We start from the raw sequence: 27045 nt of genomic DNA, 5'->3' as shown, positions 1-27045 counted from the left end.
ACTGAAACTTGACCAAGAGATATGTCTATATGTATATGTATATATTGTATATTCTGGGATACATTTTATGGTGGCATGGGAAAAAACTTACGAAAACAATTCATATTTTTTTTAATGTTTTTGCTGTGAATTGGGTTTTAGTTTAAAAATGTTTGTTAAATAACTCAAATTTACTTTGAATTTTTTTGGTGTGTGTGTGTGTGTGTGTGTGTGTGTGTTTTAAACAAACAAAACACACATCACAGTTGCAGCTGATGGCTTGCTGGCCTCTCTTACATCCATTGATATATCTTAAAATACCAGAACTATGGAAATATATTCAAACCCAAAAATACTGCAGTGTTTGATTGTTAACAATATTTATGAATCTACAATATGTTGAATTATTATGACCTATTATGATCTCCCTGTTATACACAGATGAGGTAATAACAACACAAGAACAAACAAAATTCCTTGACATGACATAATCATAGTTACCTTAGACTTGTCACGAGGGCTGTGTAATACAAAAATCAGTAAAGAAATCATATATTTTATGTGTAAGACAATGCATATCAGTTTGCCCAGTCCTTTCTCTTTATGTACATTAGGTGACTTCCTCTGGTTGTCTGGGTAGTGTGCTGTCTGGGATTCAGTGAAGTCATCGCGTGTGTGTGTGTGTGTGTGAGTGTGAGAGTAAAAGGGATGGTGGCATCTTCCCAGCATTCAGGCCTGGTGCAGTACACTTGACATATGGCCCACATGTGTGTGTGTGCGCACACACACACACACACACACACACACACACACACACACACAAATACCCATACTCTAAATTTCTCTAATATGAAATAAGGCACAACAAAATCACATTAAATATTATTAGACATGGAGGGAAAATTATCCCTGCTGTGAACAACAGGCAGCTACATCAGGTGCAAGATGAAAGCGAATGCAAAGTTTAACAAGAGTTTTTCTCAGTATTTATCTGCGGCAGCTGAACTGGCAGATGTGACTACAGCCTTGATGATGAATTCACTACATTACATTCATTTTTCTTTTAAAAAACAAAAATCATTATCCGAGGCAAAAATAACATAAATTAAGCAAAGTTGAAACTGGTCAAAATCAACAAATCTGGTAACATGATTTCATAATGTCATGTCAGTTTAGTGTGTTCTAGAATTCATAATTTCTTGCGGCATTGAAAACCGTCAAAGCAGCAAAACATTTATAACGTATGTCAAAAGAAAGGTGCTTTTACAGAGCATCATTACACGGAATAAGTCCTGCTATAAAACCAGTAAGCCAATCAACACATTATCCACTTCGGCTGAAGTGATGATTGCTCTGTCAAAGTCCAGCTTACATCAGCTTTCATTAACAAGCCATAAGTGTTTATTTTTGTGTTATTTTCCCGTTGACTTACACACATATTACTTCTCATGGCGATGAATCTGAGTTAAGTCTTCCCTCGGGAGCTCTTTGGGCTGATTCGGTAATGCGTGCTGCTGTTTGAAAGCACATTGTTTGACATTGCACTGTCAGCTGATCGCACAGGCTTAGTCAGTGGAATTGTCAAGTAATGAAGAAATTTCATACTGACGGTTTTTCTCTATGGAGGCACTTATTTTCCTCATATTTGAGTGGAAACTAAAAACATTCTTCTCATTCTCCGATTAATGCGCTCACATTTAGCAGTCAGTATATGTGCATGTAAAGACTGTTGTTTGAGACTCTCAATGGCAATTCTTGCAAAACTTGTGATATAATTCAATGGGCTGTTGCTGCAGCTTTATAGAAAGACTCTGAGAAGAAGGGCTGTTTCACCTCAAGTGAATTCAATTTTGAAGCCTTTCCCACTCAACATGGGGTCAAATTAGGTTATTAACGATGACACTCCAGGATTGTTATTTCCATTACAAAACTTCACCACGTTACCCACATTTTGGGGGGTTATATTTTTCCATTAAGTAATACAATACAATGGAATGTCCAACATGTGAAGAGCAATTTCATTTTACTGTTAAAACAGCACATTTATGGGCAACCAGGGGTATTATTTGAGGTGTGTCCATTTAAGAGGATTTTAACAAGTGTAATTTTAGAGTGCGTTACAAGGCTAATTATCTAAAAGTAAACATAACATGCCTTTCCATTTCTCCAGGACATTTTTTTTTCTCTTGAAATGTGGCAGCTTTCCTTTGTTCAGTGCACAGAGCAAATTGCTTGGCCCTTTTTCTGTTTTATCTGCACTTCGCTTGTGTGCTACCTGTTCGAAGTGAGTGTGTGTGACATTTGGGCATGGCACAGTGTGAACAGACAGGCCATCATTGGGACAGGGCTGTCGGCTGTTTGTTTAATGCCCTGCCTACTGTGAAAGGCTCCCTGAAACAGGCGCAGTAAATATCCCCATTGATCCAGAGGCAGGGGGCCCTATGATGATGTAGTGGCGAAGAGGCACAGGAGTAAATCTAACCGACAGTAATCCAATCCCATTCTCAAGGCTCTGGGATCTGAGATAGGTGCTTTAAATCCAAAAGTGTGCCTTTTTGCACAATTTCTCTGCCTTTGTTGGTGCTGCGTCTCTTGTTTTTTACTTCCATGTCTCAGCTCAAGAGGCAATCCATAGTTTGCTGAGGCACAGCTTTCCTTTATATTTGTTTAAATTCAAAGTACTGTAATGATGTGGCAAATTCACCATCCTGCTTTCACCACCGTCATATTCACCAATGCACCTACTTTTGCTTGTCTAAAGCATGTGCGTCCACACTCTCTTAACTCCAAAGTTAAAAGAGTGTGAAAGGTGTGTGCATTTGTGTGTGTGTGATAACACTCCTCAGGTAATCTGTGTTCTCTGTGGATGGTAGAGGTATACACTGGAAATTCTGAAACCCCATTAGCCTGGAATTTCTCTTTGATGGCCAAACGCTGCCTACCTAGCGCTTGACTGGTTGCTTGGCTGCTCCGGCAAGTGTTAGTTTTCATGCAGGCTCTCAAGATGACAACGTTACGCACTCCAGATCCCTTGGAACAGGGTTGTGTGGTTTACAAATTCAAATTCTTTCCTGTATGGATTGTTGAGAGTTGCTGAAGCGCTGCGAACTTTAGCCTGGCGAGCCTTTTGAAACATTAATAGTTTGGTACAGCGAGTGATCGGCAGCATTGCTCACCAGAAGAGATGACTGCGGTCGCTTGGTCACATCAAAATCATTTTGAATCGACTTCACAGCACCCAATATCAGTCAATGGTTACAACCTACATTTAACCCCCTACACCACAGGGTGCAAAGAGAACGAGGAGGATGCAGAAGGTTTGGAGCTTCCAAAATCTAATGGGGGTTATTGCGGTTAAACTTCTAACATTCATGTACCCTTTGGGATGGAAATGAGTTTTGTGCACATTTGTGTTTTTGTGTAAAAATGTGGATTTTAGTCCAACTTTCTACTAACTGCTACATTTCTTGTATGAAGAATGTGAGCGGAGAAAACCCCATAGCCTTCTAAGTTGTTGCTCCTAGTAGGCCTCCATACTAAAAAAGACAATGTGTTTGTATGCATATATATGTATCTCTGAAAGTCTAACTGGCTGGTCATAGGCAGGTCGAAGGACGCTCCTCTTGCCATGTTGTTGACGTCTAGTCAAGGTTGATCTTTGGTGGTTTGGTTCTTAAGAAAGAGGGAAAAAGAAGCTTGGGGGAAAGGCGGGGTGTTTTGGAAAATCAATGATTGCGTGGAACATAGTGGTGGTCCACCTGAAAGGGAACACGTCATCAATTAAACAAACTTGGCGAACAGGGCCAATTCATCAGAGTGTGGCGTGGATCAGCTATTGGGTTCAGCTCTGACGTGACAAATGCCGGACCTCCTCTGTGTGCCCAAGGTTGCCGATCGATAGAGATCATCATTGTGATGTGGCCTTTTATCTCACAGCCTGCTCCCCCAAGCCTTATATTATTCCCAACACAGAGATCGCAAAGGAGGAGGAGGGGTGAGAAGGGCATGAGCCTGATTGTATCTTTTATTCTCAGGACTTATGGGTATTTTTTTAATTTATTTTTTATGGCGTTTGATGATCAGCCTTGTCCTCGAGCAGGAAAATTTCAAGGGTCCTTGTTGGGTTTCGTAACTGCTGTTGCAATTGGTTTCTTTTTTGCGATTATTCATCGGTAGATGAATATCACACTGGTTAACATGCAGTTGCTCGCTGAGGGATTGAATCCTCTCAACACAAGTCTGCTCCCCCTCAACGGCACTTATTCAAATGTGTCAAATCCGGCTGAAGAGGAAAGCCTCCTGGGCTGCTATTGATTTGTGCCATTATAGAATTCCATGCCAATAAAGTGTCATGACTTACTGTAACAGTCCAATGATTAGGCTCTAGTTGAGTCACATGACCAGAGTGAACTTCCTCATTATCAGAGGCCATTATGAGAAAATGGAGTTTTGCAATTGAGTTATGCAATGATAAATATTGACTTATTTCAGCTTTAATCGGCTGATTTAACTGTGTGTATTGGTGGATGGGACTATAGAGTTGCCAGTAATTGCTGTGATATTGTTATCTGCATCATGATCCACTCTTTTGACCTTTTTACCAACCCTGCTTCTCGATGTAAAGCCATATCAGACACTCATTTTTAGCTGTGATTTAAAAAGACAGTGTCCCTAAGGCAAGAACCATTTGTACAAACAGATTTGTTCTTATGTCGTGCATAAGAGGAATTTAGAGGAACTTGCCACATTCACCAAATTTCTCGTATTTTGAGTTTTCTTCCAGGTATGAACACAATGGTCGAGTGGACCAGACCTGTCATAGGAGTCATGTGAATTAGTCGATTGTTCAAATTTAAATTGAGTTTTTCACTAATGGATAAATTATTTCATCACTAAGTTGCTAGCACTAGCAAAACTTAGTTAGCATAAAGAAATCCCTTTTCTCACTTTTCGCCATCGTCATTGTCTCGTTCGTAGTATTTTCTGTAATTACACAACCGACTGCAGAGTACTGCAGAATCTGCTCACATTTTACACCGGCACGCAAATGCCCAGTGTATGCAAATGGTCAGGTGATATGTGTTTTCAGGAGTGCTAGTATGGTTGGCAATTACTTCTAACACAGAGCTAAATCTCTCGTCTGGACAGGGATCATATTAGTATTAACATGCCATTTCAAAACGAAAACATAGTAGTATAGTAGTATATAGGCTCTTTCTTTACACCTAACTGTCTTTGTCAAATCTGTTCAGTTCCTCACAAGTGCTGAAACTGTACACCTGAGCTGTAGTGTAAAATATGCATGCGCACACTATCAGTTACATGCTTCTGTCCTGCTCCAGCTGGGAGAAATTGATGATATTACAACTCACTCTGTTTCATGCGCCAGCCCCAGTTTCCCAACACTGATTTGAACCAGTCTCCCCTATCTGCTGCTCATTAGATGGGATTTCAGGCCTCCCAGTAGCTGCAGGAATTAATACAGGCAAGACTCGCAAAACTACTTCAACAGTAGCCCTTGACAAACATGGTAGAGTGGGCTCTTGCTCTGCTCTCACCACACTGAAATGAACATTAACAACTTAAAGATTTTACTATTTTTTATCTTATTTTTTAAACTCGATTAGATTTTATATTTTAACTCCATGCCAACTTTTTTTTCCCATTGTTTTGATACAGATCAATACTGAAATACATGATATTTTTAATGAAGACAAACTACTGTTGAACACTGCATGTAAATAAAGTTTGTAGTATGTATCCTTATATAAGTGATCAAATAACAGTTTTGGTAAAGGAAAAAAAAACTAACAGATTGTCTCTTCTTGTGGCTTCTGAAAGCAGCAGAGAAGAATGAATGGTGCAGTGCGCTGAAACAGCCCTGGGCCTTGATCTACCGTGTACATTAAAATATAAGAAAGCCAGCCTCAGCAGATCCGCAACACCCTCTTGACTCATACTGTTTTTGATGCAGCCAGATTGTGAACGGTACTTGCTGATATATGGAATTTGAAGAGTTCAGAGTTGTCACTGTCAGTGATTGACATGATGAGAGGATCAATGTAAAAGCCTCCCTGCCAAGCAATAATCCATCCAAACTGATCACGCTTAAAATTGCCTGGGGGTATTGATTACATGTGCAGGCCCAGAAAACACCGTAAGCACTGTGCAATAACAATCAAGTTGGCTAAGGAGGCTGCTGGTATTTTTTTCCCCCTCTTTTCCTCTTTGGTAATGCCCATTCTCTTCATTTCATATACACTGCACATTGAGGGCTTTCTTTTAAACCACTGAGCTCAGTTTGAAAAGGACTGTCGAAGAAACCCATGCCATAGACGTCCATACTCACACGGTATCGTGCAGGACACCAAGTAAATGTAACATGTAAGCAGTATCAGCACTAGTAGGATGCATCTGTTTTCGTAGTTCTAAAGGGAAAAAAAGGTCAATTATATCCAAAAATGTTTTTACTGTTTTACTTCATGTGATATACATCAGATTTCAAAATGTATTAGTGACACAGAAGAAAATGAAAGTTATCTGTTGTTAAATTGATTTCTAGTGTTTTTTGCTTAACATACTGAATGCTAAATCATTAGCATACATATGTAAAGAACTGTCTGATGCTGCGGCAGTTTTTAGTATGCAGATATTCATATTGGACAAGAGCAGCAATGGGACAAAATCAATACTGTTTATGTAGATATTTAAAACAAATTTTTGCAGATTAGTAAAATATATCTACTGAGAAAAACCTATGTCCTACCTTGTCTTAATGAAAGATCTAAATGTGACAGGTTGAGGAAATGGAAATGATTATAGCTTTTAGACACCAAATAACCAACCAGGTGGTGATATTTGTTTTTACAATAGTCTTAATAAGTACATTAACAAAGATACAATGTGGCAGCTTTTGCCACCTTCGCAGCCTGCAATGCTGTACGTAGGAGCTGTCCATGATCGCCGTAGACCATTGCATTACACCTTATCATTTCCTCTGGAGCTGAAACTCAAACTGAGACTCATCAATAATGCACCTATGATCTCCCATTCAGAAGATCTCAATGGCAGATCAAGCTACTGTAGTGTCTCCTCTCCTCTCGCCACTTCTTCCCCATGCTTTCTTTAAACCAGCATCCATACATGTAAATTCACTTCACTGACAACAATCTCCGCACTAATGACTTAAAATGTCCAGGACCCTCATTTGGGGCTTTAGTTTTCCTCATAGATTTTGCCATTAGTCCAGTGGCCAAGATTCATTCTGTTCTTTTTTATTAAAACCCACACAAATGGATGCCTCCATAATGAGTTTTCTCCTTCTGTTGGCTGAAGCAATAAAATGTCAGCTGGTGTCTGTGGACAAAATGATATTCCTGACTATATTGGTTAGGAGATGCTCCTCTATTCAGCTCTCTTACTCTCTAACTGAATTATTAAATACACAGAATCTGGTTAAGCAGTGTACATTTTCCTAAAGGTCAGAAACTTCATTAACTATGGACTGCCATTGATTGTATCCTTGTGTGTTCCTCAGCTAGGTGTAGGTTTTCGACCCTGGTTATTGAGAATGTACAACTGCTGCAACAAGACTGCCATCCCATAAAGCTATGAAGGTTAACATGTGTTTTACCTCTTTCACAAGAAATAAATGTGGCTGAAATGCACTTTAAACACATCTTTTCATGATTAAAACCAGGTTTCATCACCTATTTACCTCACATAAGAATTTAAGGTAACAGTTCAAAAGGTTGGACATTTTCCCCAAGTCAATTTGAGCCAGGTTCGCTGGCGAAGGAACCGTTCAGCATAAGGCCACATGCCCCTTTTTCTCCCCCCTGCCTGTATCTTTAAACAGAAAAATCCATAATGACTATGACAGCCGCAGTATCTGTTTCACAACAGTCCGCTTATGTCAATCAGCATGATCCCGATAAAGATCTGTATTTTGATTGAATGTGTGCAAAACTACTCATACTTTACACAGGCCACTTTGATGTTAACCCATTTGAAATCATATCAGATGCTGCCCGACGAAAGAACACCCAATCAACAGAGATGATTTCATAAAGGGGGCTCTAGGGTTTCAGCGTCATAAATAACTCATGGTAATCCCATATTTCTCTGACTGTTCTCATTTTAGCTAGGGATGGAAAGAGGGCAGTTGTGACAAACATTGTTAGCAAGGCTGCCAAGCCATTCTGACCTGGCTTTATGTGTCTTGGCTGCTCTGGTTACTCTGCGAACAGACCTATGAGGTGATGTCCCAAGTTATCCATATCCTTACCTTTTTTAACCCATTACATACCCCCTATACAGACCAAAAAAAGCCAGGCTTAGCTTTACTGATTTTAAATACAATGATGAGAAAGAGTATTGCCTTTCGAAGCTAGTGAAGTAACGCGAACAGTTTATACACATGGGAAAGCATGAATTTTCTACAATCTCCTCGCTCTTTAATGCTCTAAGTAATGTTGCTGTTTTTGGCTGCCATTTTAACAATGATAATCATGATAATGATGTGTGAGGGTGTGTGCATGCGAGTGCACACGGGGTGCTCTGTAAGGATTTTTGGATTCATAAGTCACGGGTACCCCTGCTGAGACCTCTTCCTACACGTGCAATTTTCCGAAGCCAGCCACTCGCCAAGCAATAATTATGCTGAAGTTTTCAATTACACTCCTTCCATTTCATTAACAAAAAATGTTTGGCTATTGTATAATTAGATATATGAGCTTACCACCTACATTTAACATGGCCTCTACACAGCAGCTTGATGGAAAACAGAGGAGGATTTTAGCATGTGTGCATTTACGGTGGTTTAGTAGACGACTATAAAGTAAAATCAGCAAGACGTTATGCAGCAGCCTCCCCCCTCCCTTTTTCCATCATTTTCAAAGGTCCTTTAATCTCCGAGACGTACACAGACCTATAATTGAGTATCATGAGATGTTTGATGAAGTACGGGAGGTTCCGCTAACATGCAAAGTACACATGTACACTTGCTTCATATAATCAGGTCTTGATTCCCATAAATTTATGCGTTACAAGATCAGACATCTGAGCTATGTGTGTTGGTGAGAGATTATTAGTTACCTTAGCCACTGACATTAAATTAAACTAGGAAAAAAAATCTAATATCATCCTAACTTTGTGTTTTTCCCTTAAAGAATTTTACTGGATGTTTTACACTCTGAAAGTTAAACTCTGTCTCCCCCCTCCCCCTGTTGTAAAGTATGACCCCGTTGATGATATTATATAAAAGATTTAAATGTCCATCATCGTGGCTATCTTGCCATCTTAAGTGGCTGTACCCTGTTACCACACTGGCTTGAATTTCAGGGCAATGCAATCCAATACAAGCCACAGAAACTCTCCTCAGTCCTGTCTTTTTGGCTGTTCCCTTTCACATCCCTCGCAACAGGTTTCCACTGGAGGCCAACGTTGTTCTCAGTCAAGAGGTATGTGTTGATGCTCTACCTGCACTAGCGGAAAACCGGAGAGCTTATTGTCGAGGAAAGAAACTTAAATCCTTAGCTTGATGTGTGGAGCAGGTATTTTAAAGGCTCACCGGTGTATAATGGGAAAAATTAAACAGAATTTCTAAATTTGTACATCACAATTAAAGTTATTGTTCACTTGAGATATGGCTAACCTTGTTGTTTGACACCCGGACTACTGCTGATGGACAGCAGTGCCTCTAGGTGTCTCAAAAATCTGACTGAGACCATGCTGGAGTTAAAAAAGAAAAGAAAGACAGCAATGGAGGAGGGAAGAGTGATCTAATGATGCAGAGATAAAGTCAGCAGGAGACAGACTTTTAATGAGGCTGGCCGCTCATTGGAGAGATGGCAAGATGTTCTGTTCAGCTGGGCTGTAAAGTGATCCCCAGCCTTATATGCTCCGGCCCTGTTACAGAATTATTAAAAGCTCATCTTATTAATGCAGCATCCACAGTGTCACCTTTCACAGGTCCTCAAGAGACACTTGCCCAGTAGGACTGCCTTTTCTTCTTTTTTCCCACAGGTAAATTGACATAGAGTGGACAGGCACCCAATCCGACATTACGAGTGTGCGAGTGGTGGCGGTAAATTAAACCCTCGCACCACAACTTGGTGCACGACTTGCTTTCAGCCAAACATAATGCTCCTCTCTATCTGTCAAAGTTAGACATAAGTATTATGTATATGAGCCCTAATCCTCTGTCATTAGTGATACTAATTGCATTATGGTGGTCATCAGTTGCAAAAATGATCTCAGAGTGGTGGCAATTTTGATACTAAATAGATTTTACCTCTTTGAGCGTAGACGCAAGTCCCCTCAAGCCTATACTAATTACATCCATAATCAAATGCGTTCTGTGTCTCCTTGTTAATGACATTGATCTTTTGGAATATCCAAGCCTATATTCTGTGAGATTATTGGATAAAGTGCAGGGTGAAGTCTGCGTGACCCCGGGAGAAAGACGTCGTTGCAGACATAAGTGGGTATTAAATGGATATAATTGACAGTGACCCTTGCTGGCACTCTGCGCTGCTGAGGCCACTGGTCCATGGATCATACAGGAGAGGGGAAGAATTAGCATGGGTTAGGAATGGGAAAATTAAAATTAAGAAAAAAAGGAGATGGGCTGAGGGATGGATCAATGTTGAGCCAGTGGGCTTATCAGCTGATAGGGGCTGCAGACGCAGTGGTCAGAAGCAAAATCCTGTCATTTACAAACTTTGGCTCTTAATTTCACACCAAACTTAAGAGCTTCCTTAGATACTTCATGCATGTCTCAATTCATGTTCTTTCTTTATCTATGCTCGCATTACAACCACAGATGCATCCTAGGTGGGCTTCTACGATGTTTGCTTATTGATCATTTAAAGGTGACGACCTTATTGCTCTAATCCATTGTGATGATGTAGACAGATGATTTAGAGTGAAAGGAATCCAACCTTGCAACATGCAATCAGAATTTTCCACTTCACAATATAGAGGCTAATCGAGTCATGTACTGTATTGGCAGATGCATCTAATTGTAGAGCCCAGTCTTTCTATTTCTATGACATGCTGACCCCTTGTCTGGCAGTCGCTCCACCCCTGCACAGGTGGGTCCCATTGTGGCATTTTGCTTTTTTTTGTTTTTTTGCTGTACTGTTGGCATGATGAGGGTAATTGGAGTGTTGGTCTGGTGAATCAGTGCCAGCCTGGGTGGGCAGATTGCGTATGATGATCATGTTCTGACCAGATGGCTAGCTGGCACAAGGGCTTGGATTGGCAGGGCGTGTATATGTATATTTGTTTGTGAGTGAGCGTATGTGTGTGTGTGTTTTCTGGGGGAGGTTAAGTGGCTGGGAACATCAATTTATTTCTGCTGCTCATTTGTAAAATGAACCGTCCTGTATGTGGGAACCAAGAGCCTCATTAAAGAACATCTCCCACAAACAAATTGATTCTTTAGTGGCATGTACAACTGATTTGGATGGATTTGTCCATGAACTGAAAATAACAATGATTGGTTTGAATATGACACAGAAATCAACTAAATCAAGGATAAAAGCCTAATATAAACTTAATGTAAGATTATATTATTTCACTTTTAATTTAATTAATCTAGTTAATAGTGTTTGCACTTTGTCAGTCGTCACGGCATGCTTATTTACAGAGGTTAAACATCACCTGCTGTAGTCTATTTCCACATCCATTGCATCAGTTGCATCCCATTGAAGTCAGTCACTACACTGTCTTAGCAGGACATTTGTTTTGGTATTTATAACTTCATATAAAACTACTCAAGTACTCAATTTGTATTAACATTTCCCAGGTTTGTGGTCCCATTAAATAACTCCTGACGATATCAAGTTGATTTACATTTTACTTTTACATTTAGGTGAATGTACATTTTGAGAGTTTGGAAAGTTTGATTAAACCAACTTAGTTCACAAATCGGACAGAAACCCCCCAAAAAACTTTCAATCAACACGTTCAAGAATAAAATCAAGGGATACATCACAAAGACATGCAAGTGCACAGGTTAAGTATAGTTTACATTTCTGTCCTCTGCATCAAAACAGTGGACCAGTAGCAGACCGCACTGTGGTGGCCAGTCTCACGTTCTTCCAAGCCACTTGGAAATGTATTACTTTCGAAGATGACTAATGGCTCCAGCAAAGTTTTGCACATGCAGCCGGATAAAGTTTATCTTTAGGGCATGTGCAGCTGCCAACAGTACTTCCAGAAAACTTTAATCTTTCCTTTCAGAGGCTCACGTCCTATTTCTGCGCAGGGGACTTGATGGGAGGCAGACCGGGGGTGTTTTGACACCCGTCTGAAGAAACGATCGCAGTGAGTGGGCCTGCTGCCGCTGCAGCAGGTCAGCCCCCGTCTACTGTGGCTCCCGCTGACTGTTCCTCTGTAACTTAGCGCTTTGGCTACTTAATTAGAGCTTTAAGTTGGGGAAAGCGAACCCGGTCAGAGGAGAGCACTTCTCCCAGTCAGCCAGCCATGTGGCTAACCAACCGATGTAAGGTGCTTTTATTGGGAATAATCCATCAGGGTGATCTGATGAGGTGATGATAAATGATTGACCTGCGGGGCCACATGATAAGCAGCTTATTAAATGTTCAGATATATGATCCATGTGCAGGCAGATATTACATGGGATTGAATTGTTTGCCCTCAACATGTCAGCGGGGGCAAACATCATTAGAGTGATGCTGTACCGCTGCACACCAAACAAATAAATTAAAAAAGCACGGGGCAAAGCAAACTGGCAACAGTAAACACTATTGATGTGGCCGGCAGATTTCATTACAACACTCTGCTGTTTCAACTAATGACTAACTTCTTCAGCAAAATCTAACATTGTGAGAGCAGCAGCAGATAGAGAGAGAGGCAGGGGGGGGGGGGGCATTACTGGTGTTGCTGTCAGTAGGGGGTTCAGGCCAAGTGGGAAAACGTCAGCACTGTCAATGGGAAGGAGGGCTTGATGTTGCAATGATAGGCCTCTGTAATGGGCACTTTGAAAGAACAATCAGTGCCTTCTGTGAATCATATAGCCCGGCATGTAATTCATGTTTGCGTGTCTGTGAATTTGTGCCAGAGCACAAGAACAAAAACTATTTGTAGTCTTTACAAACTAAGCCAAATGTTGTGCGTGTCCTGTTATGAGTCATAGATCTTGACATATTTCAGTGCTGTTGTTTCACTCTTTAGTTTTATGCAAACAATATCCTGTGACAGAAATATGTTGTTTAATGGTAAGACATTGTGTTCCGGGCCCAATACAGGAAGATTCCAAAACTGCTAAGTTGTATTTACAGTGTCATGATGTCATTGTGGGGAAATTCTGAGATTGTTAAAATTAGCTTCCACCTTTACTGTTTTACACTGCTAGTAAGTGTGCTTTCCTTTTTGGTTGAGTACTATGTGCATTCAGTAAAATTCATTATGTTTTGTTTATGAAATATAACAGAAGTTTACATGTCATACAACAGGGAGAGGCTTTGTGCTTGTTGTCCAGGGAGAAATAGCTATCAAAAGAATACTGCTGCGCAATTTTATCCCATATGATATTTTTTTATGAAATTTGTCATAATCATACATATTTATGGAAGTCAGCGCTGTCTCATCATCTTCTCATCTTGTGTCTGGAGGAAAATATTGATAAGGAACATGTCTTCATCGTTTTCATTAACGGGATTAAAGCTATTTACAGTATAAGTTAATTCTTGAGTCCAAGTGGACATTTGTGCCAAATGGAATGAAATTCCTTCCGAACAGATCAGCTGAAAAAGAGGGCGAGGTCACGGTTACCTGGACCTTTGACCACCACATTGTAGTGCAGTTTTAGTCAAGTCAAATTTCAACCAACTCAATTTAACAATGAATTAAGAAAAACACGAACAGTTAATTACTGCCCAAACCTAATTCGAGCCCAGACCAAGAGCTTCAGCCATTTCTGCCACAAGAAGTAGTTTCAGTGCAATCCAAATGTGACCAAATCAACCAAAAAAGTGGTTGAATTGTGTGAAAACATTATTATTGCTTAATATAAATAATACTGTCAAATATTATTCAGTTTTAAAATTCAAACAAACCTATTGGTGGGTGGTTGTCAATGAAGAGGCAGCCTCTTTGAGTTTATCTGGCGGGGCTCTGGAGCATTTAGAAAACTGAATGACAAACAGCTGAATAAAACAGAAGATGGAGGGGTAGTAATTAATGAATAGATTCTTTCTTTCCCTCCTGTCTCGGGTGTGCTTCACCACAAAGAAAGAAAAAAAGATATATCTCTATTGGCTAAACCCTCTGCTCCGTCTACCAGATTAAAAATTCATAAGATTTATTGAAGTTGTGTGGGATGCCCAAAATGTATGCAATTTGATCAGGCAGGATTTAAAAGTGTCATTGTGCTTGTCAATAAGGGTTGGTGGCGACGTGGCAGTATCACATTGACTCCTGCGTATTAATACTCAGTGTCCTATTGGGCTATCAGCTGATTGTTTGGAATGTAAATGATGCTGTTGATGGCTCCGGTGACTGATGGCTTAAATTCCAATTAATCAATTGCTTCATCAGTTTCCCTAATTCAGATCAAATATCTCCTGAGTGCACACTCTTCTTTCAGTGGTATTAGAAGAAATAAATGCTCTGGAAGTAATTTTCATCAATCTCGTGTACATGCCAATATCCCTCTCGAGCCCGGTCCACGCTGAGGACTTAATGTCTTAAGTGTGTGTGTGTGTGTGTGTGTTTGTGTGTTTGTTGGGGATTTGCATATTAGAAGGGAATGTTAGGCAGAAAAATAGCGCTACATATTTGTGCTTGCTTCTTTCCGTTTTTTTAATGAATATGACTTAATTGTTTTTTCTGATAATAAAGTCTGTGACAAACAAAATAACATCTATTTTATTTCTAATATTCACATGATGCTTTACACATGCTGTGTCTTTAATTTCACATTTGCTGCGTGCAGATCACGTTAAAACGCTCTTTGATGTATTCAACCTTTGTCAGCAAGCTTACAAGCAAACTACACCCACATGTAGCCTGATGTTCCAATGTTCCATCCATAAGGCAGCTATGACAGGTCATAAGATCCCACCCAAAAGCAGCCATCATTATTAAATGAACCTGACGTGAGCTGCCTATTGTACCACAGGCCTCCGCATATCGCTGCATCTCAAAACCAAAGCTGCCACCGAAGGAAGGCCTCACTGTACGATAAGCCTTTGTCAATTATACAAAATAAAATCAACTATTCATAAGAAGGCTGTAATAGGATATTGGCTGACAGATTTAATAATTCAGTTTTGCTGAGGCTTAACTGGTATTAGTTTGTAGCTAATGGTTGCCTTTGTAAAAAATTCATCCAAGACAATGCTGCAGTGAGAAGATACACATAATTATGCGTACTTCATTTACTTTAGCCCCATTCAATTTAAAAGAGTCCTCAACTGTTTAAGCTTGCAGAGGCAAAAGGTACTGTAATTTGATTTATGAATTTGATCCCACCCGCCCCCCTAACTTCATTCATCAATGTTTCAGAAGGAGCAATTATGCATTGTGCTACAACTCTTCATAGCTCCATTATCCGGGCTGAGTATCTTTGTCAGAGGGTGTGTAATGGTATTGCTAAATATTCCATAATGGCTTGACGGGGCCTCGTCTCTCACACCCATTATTAGTGTGTCCTTCTCCTCAAATTGAACTCCTTGTTTTTGAGTAATAGCTTTTGACAACAGCAGATAACAAGGACACGGCTGAAGTTTAAGTGCAGAGTTATGCTGTGCTCACAGATTTACAAAAATACAAAATAAAAACCTTGTTTGATTTGGCCTCTGTCTGCTGGAGTATGGGCTGCTGTGAGTATGAATGATTTCCGATGAACCATGGGTTCAACAAGGTGTTTTCATTTGCTCATAGTGGAATAATGGCACCCAAAGTGTTTTTAATTCAATTAAAACTGAATTCCTGCACACATGGGATCAGAGCAAAGTTAAAACATGTTTCAGTGAGAGAGGCTCCATTCATTAATTCATTCATTCCCATGAGTCTTTCTGTGTTCGTGCGATCTCGTAGCATTGCTTCTAATTCTAAATTACAGAGAAAAAAAGGAGCGTAAATGGTGAGTTTTGTTTACACTACATGGTGTGAATTATCTGGGCATGAGCGGGCAGCCAACAAAATAAGGTCTGATGGAAGGTAGCCATCAGACCTCAGACAACAGGCAGCGACGCATACACCCGACCCTCACCCCCCCTCCACCCACCCACCCACCTCCGCCACCCCTCGACAAATGCTCAGTGGTCGTGAACTACATTGATCTGGGGTATAATTCTCTATGAAACTGATGGATGAGGGCAGCCATTGACAGAAAGGGTAAAGACCACTTTGAGATGTCCCCTGTGAATAAGTATGATGGAAAATAGATTGTTGAAGAAGATTTATGTTTGTTCTCCACTGCCACAGGAGAGGGGCCCCCTCCCGCCTGCCCCCAACCCCAGCTCCGACCGATCAAACATGTCACTGTGGTCAGATGAAACTCAGTGGCTCTGTTCAGCTGCCAACTTTGTGACACTTACATCATCGTCAGTATGCAAGAGCTGCAGTTTTTGTTTTTTCTTCATAGAGAGACATGAATGTCTTTATTACAGTTATGACAGGTGATGTAGGACGATATGTGGTTAAACCTCAAGTTCATCATGTCCATGAATATAGAAACAAATATTTTTTTATTTTTGGACATGCAAAAATGTCTCTCTTATACCTGACACGAAGCAGCACCGACCACGACAGTGTTGTTGCTAGTGCGTTAGCTAATTGCAGACTGAAGCGGTTGTCATTTTCCCAGCCAGCGTCCACGTTAGCAAATGCACCTTCTGATGGTGTTGGTCCTACGATCATGTGTGGTCAGTCGCATTGTTGGTGCATCGCTACCTTGAGTCAGTGGAAAGTGATGCAGGTAAGACCGTTTTCTTTAGGGATGCAACTAACGATTATTTTCATCATCGCTTAATCTGTTGATTATTTTCTCGATTAATCGATAAGTTGTTTGGTCCATAAAATGGTGAAAAAATGTCGATCCTGTTTCCCAAACCCAAATCAAAAGACGATGTTTTGTTTTGTCCGCAAACCAAAGATATTCAGTTCGCTGTCATAGAGGAGCAAAGAAACCAGAAAATATTCACATTTAAGAAGCTGGAATCAGAGAATTTTGTCTGTTTTCATAAAAACTACATGAACCGATAAGTCGATTAGCAAAATAGTTGCCGATAAAGGTCGTAGTCGATTACTATTCGATTAATCGATGAACTGTTGCAGCTCTAGTTTTCTTCCTACCGAAGTCTTGCAGCAAATGGAGTTGTTCTTTCCCACAGAAAACGTTGCTCCTGAAGTACGTAATAAAAACAACTTGTTTGCATTCCAGCCTTGTTTTCTGTACGGCATAAAGTAACATGTAACGCCCTCATACCACCCAGTGTAGCTGGAATTAAAATATAAACTAGCCATGTACTGTCTTTCCATTTGTAGCCTTGTGAATCCGGTTTACCTTTTTCACAAGTCCATTTTCTACACAGGACAGGCTTTGCCATTGTGTGTTCCACCGTTCTCGCTGCATTTCACTGAGCAGAAAGGCATTCACCTGCTGAGCTGAGTGATTGTGTGTACAGTATAGCTCCTGACTCCTCTGTGGTGTAGTATTGTTTGACTGCCAGCACGTGTAATCAGATAATACCACTGAGAGGTCAGAAGCACTGCAAGTTTTAGCTTCAGATTTCTGTCACCTTTTACAAAAACATCCAAAAGACCCATTTCAAAAAGTGGTAGTACCCCCACTACAGGTACAAATAAGTGAACCTTGACACACTTCAGTGACTCTGCCTTTTGGCCAGTTGATTTTGCTTGATTCACCATTTTGATCCAAAATGAAATAGCTCGACAACAGCTGAAAAGATCGCCATGCAATTTTGTACAGATATGCATGGAGGAAGCTGCTTAGTTTGATGATCCCATCAACATAATGACATCCATTTTTTGGGAAGTTAACTACTGGGTGAACTTTTTGTGCCCAGAGGATGAATCCTAATGACTTGACTGTTCCTCTAGCATCGCCAGGAGGTCAAAGTTCACCGCTTTCTACCATCCTCCCAATTGATTGGCTCAAATGTACAGACATTAATTAAATTACAGTCATTCCTGGTCCCATCATTTTTCCTTTACCACAATCATGAGGTTGTCAGTTTTCATTTATTAGTGAAAAGTCAACCGTTGGATGGATTCTCATGAAATCTGATAAATATACATTCATGTCATTGCTAAACAAACCATCATCATGTCAAAATTAAAATTTCTCTAATACTTAATAATAAAATATGTTTAAAACTAATGAAAATCCAATCAGTATGAGTTGTAGGTCTACTAGAAAGCACCAGCATGCTAAACTAGGATGGTGATCAAGCTTATCATTTGCATGTTAGCATGCCAAAGCTACCATTAAGCTCAAAACACAGCTGTGTGCAAGTGCAACTTCACAAAGATGTCTATTGTATATTTTGTGACCTTTATAAGCTCAATAATCGTGCTAAATTTCATTTTGTTTGTAACAATCGATAAAACAGGGATATGTGCACTTACACATTATGCCACACACTTTAATAGATAAGATCAATAAATTGTACTATATTCACTATTTTGTTAGGCAGTTGTTCCGAAATTGCAACCACCCCTAATATATAATCTGTGTTCAAGATATGAGCATTTCACTCACACGCACATTTCTAAATATACGCTATATATAATCAAACTGCATTCAGGGGGCCAGAGAGAGAGAGAGAGAGAGACATGATGTCCACGTTTAACCTCTTGGTGTCATGATCAGCATCTTGTGTGGGCTCTTGCCTGTAGCCCCTTCCCATGATGCTCTACTGGTAGGGGTCCTCTCCTCGTGTAGCCTTTATTTACATGATCTTCTTATGAAAACATCACCTTTGGCTTCCCAGGGGGGGTTGAAGCTGGATAAAACTAGTATCAATTAGGCCGAGAGAAAAAAAATCCTTTCAGACAAATGATGTATCCAGAACTTCAGACCTCAAGCCAGTCTCTCTTTCATCGCATTGCCAGAGGGTACAGAGTTCTCTCCTTTGTTTATGTTTGATTTGGCAGTCGTTGCAAAGCATCATTTGTAAGACATCAGAATATGGGGACAACGTGGAGTTTACCTTCCCTTTTTTTTTCATCAAACTTGTCTGTTGCAGTGTGTTCAGCTTTCTACAAGTGAGTAGATTAGGCGAAGGAAGGAGAACTACAGAAAGTCCTTGAATGATAAAACATCAGAGATATTGACAGAAAATTGACCCTGTCAAACACACAAAACCAATTTCCATAATGCACGACCTGGAAATACTGATGAGGACAGAGTGGTTGTTAAAGGGCCTGTGTATCTGCACAACCTGATCGGGTTATCGGGTGTATTTGCAAATGAGCGTGTGAATAATATGAGGCGCTTAAATTCTTCTTTTTAATTATGCTATGATGATCCAAACATGTTCTGTAGCCCACTTGTCCCTGCATTAGTCGGGGACAGGCCACGAGTTCGTTAATTCAGTTATTTTAATTTACACTAATGTATACTTAAGGTAATGTTGTCCTGTTTATCTTTTAATGTTATACTTTCGCTGTCTTGGGTTCCTTTAATTACCTCCAATGAACTGTGACCCAACTATTGTCAGGATGTTTTCTTAAAACCTCTTAACTAGGGCTGCAACTAACGATTAATTTCATAATCAATTAATCTGTTGATTATTTTTTCTCGATTACACGGTTAGTTGTTTGATCAAAAAATGTCATAAAATGGTGAAAAATGGCGATCGTTTTTCACAAAACCCCAAGACGATGTTTTGTTTTGTCCACACACCAAAGATATTTAGTTTACTGTCACAGAGGAGCAAAGAAATCAGAAAATATTCACATTTGAGAAAGTTGAAATGAGAGAATTTGAACCGATTATGCGATTATCAAAATAGTTGGTTAATCGATTAACTGTTGCAGCTGTTCTCTTAACAAACCATTATCTTTAGCAATGACATGAATGTATATTTTAACTGTTGCAGCTGTTCTCTTAACAAACCATTATCTTTAGCAATGACATGAATGTGTATTTATCAGATTTCATGAGAATCCATCCAATGGTTGACGTTTCACTAATAAATGAAAACTGACAACCTCATGATTGTGGTAAAGGAAAAATGATGGGACCAGGAATGACATTAGAGGGGAGTTTTATTGTGAAAGATACATGGCAGAGGAAGTAGAGTGGAGTGAGTAGGGGGCACTTGTTTGACTAAGTCACAGTGGAAATAGTCCGTGATAAAGTTTGCGCAAACAAATATGTTGTTGACGTCTTAACAGTATCGACAGTCTCAATCAGAATATTGCCTCTACATATTATTTGTGGGCAACAGGAGGTATTTCTACCCGAAGTTCATCATACCGTCGTTCACTCGTTGTATTAGCTTCGCGTGTGTAATTAGCTCATTAGCTTACGGTGTTTATTTTGAGCATTCATTAGCAAAGTGAACGGACTGTTAGCCACAGCTAACCTAGCTTGCGCTGAAGGCTTCAGCTCGTCGTGATCGACGTGGGAAACCTTGAGGATTTGTGAGACTTTGTGCCAGAAGCTGCCCAGCTGACACCCGAGAGCTTCTTCTGCTTCGGCGGGTAGAGACCACACGACATCTCTCTGGACATCGGGTCCGACTCCTCGATCGTCGAGGGACTGAGGCCGCGAGAGACCGGTGACGTCATCAGCTGCCGAGGCCACGTCATCGCTGGACGCCTGCCTGACCCCTGACCTCTGACCTTCATCCCAGAGAGAGAGAGAGAGAGTTCTGGTTGAAGATGCAGACTGGACTCACAAGTGAACTAAGGTACCACACTTTTATTTGATTGCTCTGTTGAGTGAACCAGCCAAACACTTTTGGGCCCCTCCGCCCCCAAGTGTTGCATCAGGCCCAGAACAAGGTGTTTTGGTTCATATATGCTGGCTTGTGCACGCGCGTGTGTGTGTGCGCGTGCTTGTGGAGTGAAGGTTAAGTGTGTTGATAACCTGGTTATCAACACACTTAAGCGGAATTATTATTGTGATTCAAGTGCAAATGTCATTTAAGCGGAATTATTATTGTGATTCAAGTGCAAATGTCATTTGATGTATTTTGCTCCCTAGAATATTTCTATGTTTCTGTCCCTTTCAAGGGAACTTCATGGTCATTTTAAGGCTGCAGCAGAAATTTCATATTAACACTTTTTTGTTTGTTAAATCCTTGTTCAACCGTCAGTAAACCGCTGAGACCGTGCAGTGAAGTCACTGTTGTTGTTTCTTGCAAAATTGTTAAATGAAGAGGAATCGCTCGGTGATCACTCCCTTCACCACCTACATGACCCGCTAGTTTTCACCAGCTACTCACGAACTTTGTCCGTCTGCCGCGTAGTGATGTACCGTAGGCTTGTCAGAGTGGTTTTTGTAAATGGCTGCGTGCTGTTGCTGAAAATGACACCATGAGTTAATGTGTAGTTTGTAAAAAATAGATAAATAAATAAAAGCCTAAAGAGTCTTTTGCTGAAATTTGGTAAAAAAAATCCTCTGCGTAGTCGTTACTATGAAAGACCCAGTTGTCACATTATACATTGTCATCTAGACCTTTGTTAAAATCAAAAAAAGTGCAATAAGTGCACGTTTAATGTTTTGGTTGTTTTTATATTTGGGAGACATCTGAGATTGTCCGGCATGCGGACTGGGGAAAGCGGGGGATCGAACCCCCCAACTTTGTAGTTAGTGGCCGACCGCCTCTACCTCCTGAGATGCACGCCGCCCACTGCGTGAACAGTGAACTTGTAGCCTGGGGTGTTGCAGCAGGGTCGGATAAGCAGGCAATTTCCTGGGGCCAAGGCCCCGAGAACTGCCGATTACACAATTCCTTGTAGGGGCCCCCAGGTCCCTTTTACCAGGTGAACCCAAAGTCTCTTAATAGCTCCTTTTAATTCATTTTCATCCTCAACGTTCATCAATCGTAATCCTTCCTCCTTTTTTTTTTATCTGGACCAGCAGAAACTTTCTTCAGACACTTCCTAAATTGTCTGCCATGGGCTCTGCCATGCTGCTGTAATCCTACGCTGTCTGATTTACTACAGTCGCTCCCCGTCTTCAGCTTGTGTGGCAAACCAGTCGTTGCTTGTTGAAGTAAAGAAAACACAGTATTTGTCGCCACTGCGACATACAGAGAGATCTACCTGGTGCTGATGGGCTTAATCTGCATTGTGTGAATTTGTTTGACTGTAATTTAACAGGACTTCAGATCAGAATAATGGTCAGCGTTAACTTTAGAAATTAATTTTCATTAATTTTCAACCTGGGCTTAGCACTAAAGCGTAGTTTGACGATTTGATTCAGGGCTCTGATTAGGGAACAAATGTATAATGATACACTCCTGTGTGTGGTGACTTGTCACCTGCGTAGGTTCATGCTGCAGGACAGTGAGGATGTCAGGGTGGTGAAACGAGCTGTCACACACACACACACACACACACATACACACATACACACACATCCACCATCTTATGCAAAAGTGTAACCCAAACCTTGATAAGACACCAGCAGTAAAAAAAAAAAAGAAAAGAAAGAAGGACCAACCTAATGCCAAAAGGACCTCGCATCCCTCTTCACACTGAGATGACACGGCCAAGATCTTCTGCGCCGCAGAGTTTGTTGTCTTCCCGAAGCACTTAATGTGATCAGAGAATTAAAATTTCAGCGAGTCATTTAATGATGGCCCGGGCCAAAAGGGCCCCGCAACACCAGGCTAGAGTTTCCTGCACTTCTGCAGTCATATCTCTGGCATCCCAAGCCCTCCTCATTTCGTTTCACGCTGAGTTGCATTTCCGCCTCACACGCACCCCTTTTTCCTCAGATAGATTTATTGTGGGGCCGTGAGGTCATCGGGATTTTTCTGTAACCGGAGTCTCGCCTGAATTGTAATAGCAGGTTCTAGGAGACGGTAAAAGCAGAAGCATTTCACATTGAATTACTTCTCATGAGCCCCTGCTCGTTTTCATTTCTAATGAAGCATGTGCTGTGATTGAGGAAAGCTTGTGAAGAAATTTGTATGAGAAGAGCAAACAGTGCCCGTTGAACTGACATGTCGGGTTCATCACATCTCTTTTATGCCTTTTTTCTCAAAGAGATTTGAGAGAGCACTCTGGTGGGAATCTAGTAAATATGTAAATACAGACATTAAAGGATATTTTAACAGCTTAAGGCCAAGGATTAACTGGCAGCTCTTACTTGTTTTTTGTTTTTTTTGTTCTTCGAAAAATGTATCTGCTGTTCAAGTGAGCGAGGGGCTTCTCAGTTACACTTGGATGAATGGGGGATATCAAACTAGCAACACTGATGAGCATTTTATGTATTACAGGGGATTAGTGTTGAGACACTTGTTAAGTTCCAAAACAACTCAAAAACTGGATAATTTAGCACCTTCACGCCCATTTATTCTTTCCCTTCCTTTCTAATCCTGTGCAGCGGGGTCTGCATGTTTTTTTGCAGGTTGGCCAGTGTATGTGTACAGATATGAGATATCTGTGTCAGCAGCACTCGCATGTCTACACGCGTGCGTGTCAGAATGTGTGCGTGTCAGTGTAAATTTGGGTCGGTGTCAGTCCGTATCTGTGTGTCTGGGCTGTAGATGCTTTGTCTCGTTAATGAGAGGCGTTCAGGGGCCTCCACGGGGGCCTGTGGAAGATAATCTTCTCCCGTTTTGCTATGAAAGCTCTTCTGCACGTAACCGAAGAAACTCACTCAAATGGCGGAGGGGCCTGGTTGAATAATTCAGCGTTTACAATCAATTTTGCCCCCTGCCTCATCCCGACACCTCCCCTGGACCACAGGGCCTGCAGGCTCATCATGGGAATGTTGACAATTCCCAGTACAATTCCCTCTCTGGCCCTGTGGCAACATGAGAGGCTGTGGGAGCATTGATATTTGTGTGAGTTTGCAACTTGGTGTGTTGAATTATTTAAACCGCTCAAATGCCGTTTTATTGCAGATCGAAAGCATGTCACTTTCTTCTGCCGAAGAAATTAAGAGATGTCTCGGTGCTCTGACGCCGACCATATCACATGACTGTCAGGTGAAAAGTGAACTTACAGTTCCGACGTGTTTGGTTCAGAACATTGTGACCAAAACAAAACAAAGCAAATCTATCAATAAGAAGGTGCAAAACTCAATTTTACACTTTGTCTTGTCGCTCGTTCACTTGCAAATTTGTCTACAATAGTTTCATACATTTTGTTGACAGGGAAGTGTCCAAAAGTGGCAGGTTACTACGTGTATTTATGTTTTATTATATTAAAGTGTAATTTTAAGGTATATTCAAAATTTGTACTAATATTGCAAACTTCAGAAGCAGGTATTGTACCTTTTACTCACGTCATGTATTTGACAGTGATTATTGTCACTTATTTTCCAGATTAAGATTTCTAGATTTTGTGTCTGATTATACTTTTGGACATCTGGATAAGTAAAATGTTCAATTAAGCAAATGTAATTTATGACATTGTCGGATTTCTACTTTAACTAATTTTTTGTGGCCATTAAAAAGAAAATGTTGAAATTTTGCTTCGTATAATTTTGTCTATTTTCAAGAACATATATGAAATTGATGCATTTCTCAGGACGATAAGTTTAAATTTTGTCAAATTTAGGTCAGCCCACAACCAGCAGGCTTCAATATCTCAACATGTGCATATTCTGCCAATTTCTCATGAAAGTTATCAAGTGCATTTAATCAAGTACAAGTACTGTAGAAGTACAATTTTGAGGTACTTTACTTGAGGGCCTCCACTATTTGATGCTTTATACCTCACTCCAATTCAGAGAGATATATTATACTGTATGAAACATGATGATCAGATAAAATAAAAAAAATGTATTAATCATTCTGTCATCCTAATTAAAGAGGATGAAGAAGCTGAAATCAGCTTCAACTCAACAGTACATTTTTCTGCTCTTACTATACCTAAAGTAAAGTTCTCAATACTTGTTCACATGAATTTATTATACCGATACATTGTAAATGCAACAGCTGAACTGTGCATACAGTAGCTGAGATATGTAGTTAGCTTGACACATACACAGCATATCTGCAAATGTGTGCAGAGAGTTTGTTGGTCTCGGAGGTGTCGGCTTTCTAGAGGTATGGTTTGTCTGTGACAGAGGAGGTGGGGGTAGACGAGGTGGTGGTGCAGCAGCAGCAGTTATATTCTCCTGTACAATAAGCTGCAGTATAATAGTCCTGTGGATTACCTCAATTGCAGGTGATAACAGACAGGCAGCGGAGCGGACAGGCCGATACAGGACACCCACTCCTGTGTGGGAAGCCGTATGAATTATTTCTTGTTTGCCTGCAGACTGTGTATGAGGGCTGGGGGGCCAGTGATGGGTGGAAGTGTGTGTGTGTGTGTGTGTGTGTGTGTGTGTGTGTGTGTGTGTGTGTGTGTGTGTGTGTGTGTGTGTGTGTGTGTGTGTGTGTGTGTGTGTGTGTGTGTGTGTTTGTGTGTGTGTGTGGGGGGGGGGGGGGAGTCATAGCTATGACTCAGTTTGATTTCACAGGTAGAACGCATGGCAGAGCACAAGGCACATCCAAGTGAGTCACACAGGTTACTTTATACTTCGCATTGAATCCTTTGAAGTTTTTCTATTATTTTGTTTAGTCTGGATTCTCTCTGATATTAATTCGACATGAATCATTACCTTGCCCTGGCTGCGTGGAGCTTGGCCACACTATGCACATCACCAACCCTTCAGTTGCCCCCGCTGTGATGTGTGTGTGTGTGCGCGTATGTCTGCGTGTCAGGGATCGTGTCAGTCACAGATTCCGTATAGAGCAGGAGGCCGCAGCGCCGCCCCGTGCAACGCAGTACGCAGGATTCTTTGTCAATGGTGGAATCATGGGGGAGGAAGGCGATACCCGGTTCGAGCATGATTAAATTGACACCCCATAGAGTGTCTCCGATACGTCTTTGGTGCTCTTGATACTTGTGGCGGCAGCTTATTCAACGCTGTCTCGCGTTCGGTCTCACCTGTCACGCTGACATCATTGCATCGCAATTACAGTGAGTGAGAGAGGGAATGCATCAGGGCCAGCGCTGTGGGAAGAGGATCGAGGCAGTGTCACCTCTCTGTATCTAGGCAGATTGCTGTCCTTCTCCTGTGTTTGAGTTTTAAGCTGCACCAGCATCATTTAAACAATCCTCTTACAAATACTGTGATGTGATATGAATGAAATATACAGTATGTGCGCGTGGCCTTCCACAGTCCGTTCTCCGCGATCATCTGTGGACCTCCGAAAGACAAAGTGAGTAACTTCCTGAACATCTGCTCTCAAGATCAGAGCTCTTGTGAGACTATTTTTGTGTTTGCAGTTGCTCCGAGGTTTTGGAGTTCATGCTCTGCGGCGTATTTATTATTTACATAATTCAGATGCAGGCAGTATTTGTTTTCACTCCGTTTCCTCAAATGTCCCATGTCCACATTTTTGTTCCAGGCACGTGATTCTTGTATCAACGTGACACTGAATGCCACTAGACATTTTTAAGAACGGGGGCCGAGGGTCGTTTTAATGCAGTTAGTCGTTGCGTTGTAGTTTGATAAGACTGTTGGAATGAGTGAGAGACGTCTTAGCACCGGACCAACAGTTGAGTGGACACACACACACACACACACACACAGCGAGAGAAGAGCACTACAGAGTGAAGAGGAGTCACAAAGAGGAGCTTTGTTTATGGCCGTCTCTCTTGACCACACGCACGGCTTAGCAAGAGACCATTTCCTGTACTGATTCATTCTTACATCTCAGTTAAACACGAGGATATGAAATGCGTCCGTGGCTGCATGCATGCGCCTTTTACTCCACTGTCATTAACGTGGTATCCGTTGTGATCTCACCACTGACTGTATGCATCACATGGACAGTTATTAACAACTAGACAGCAATAACAGTCATCATCATCATAACGTACTGT

The 27045-nt window shown here is 41.0% G+C and overlaps 1 protein-coding gene across 2 annotated transcripts in view; it reads left to right on the top strand.

Annotated features, from left to right (window-relative positions):
* The first annotated feature begins 20276 nt into the window (after positions 1-20276).
* Positions 20277-27045, top strand: part of LOC118312504 (nuclear factor of activated T-cells, cytoplasmic 1-like) — a 109173-nt gene continuing 102404 nt past the window's right edge. For both annotated transcript variants that reach the window (XM_035637184.2, XM_035637175.2), the window contains exon 1: positions 20277-20897. The gene's annotated coding sequence lies outside the window, so the exon portion shown is untranslated. The remainder of the gene's footprint in view (positions 20898-27045) is intronic.

Source organism: Scophthalmus maximus, chromosome 1, assembly GCF_022379125.1.
Source record: "Scophthalmus maximus strain ysfricsl-2021 chromosome 1, ASM2237912v1, whole genome shotgun sequence".
NCBI lineage: Eukaryota > Metazoa > Chordata > Actinopteri > Pleuronectiformes > Scophthalmidae > Scophthalmus > Scophthalmus maximus.
This window is presented reverse-complemented; position numbering and strand designations above follow the sequence as displayed.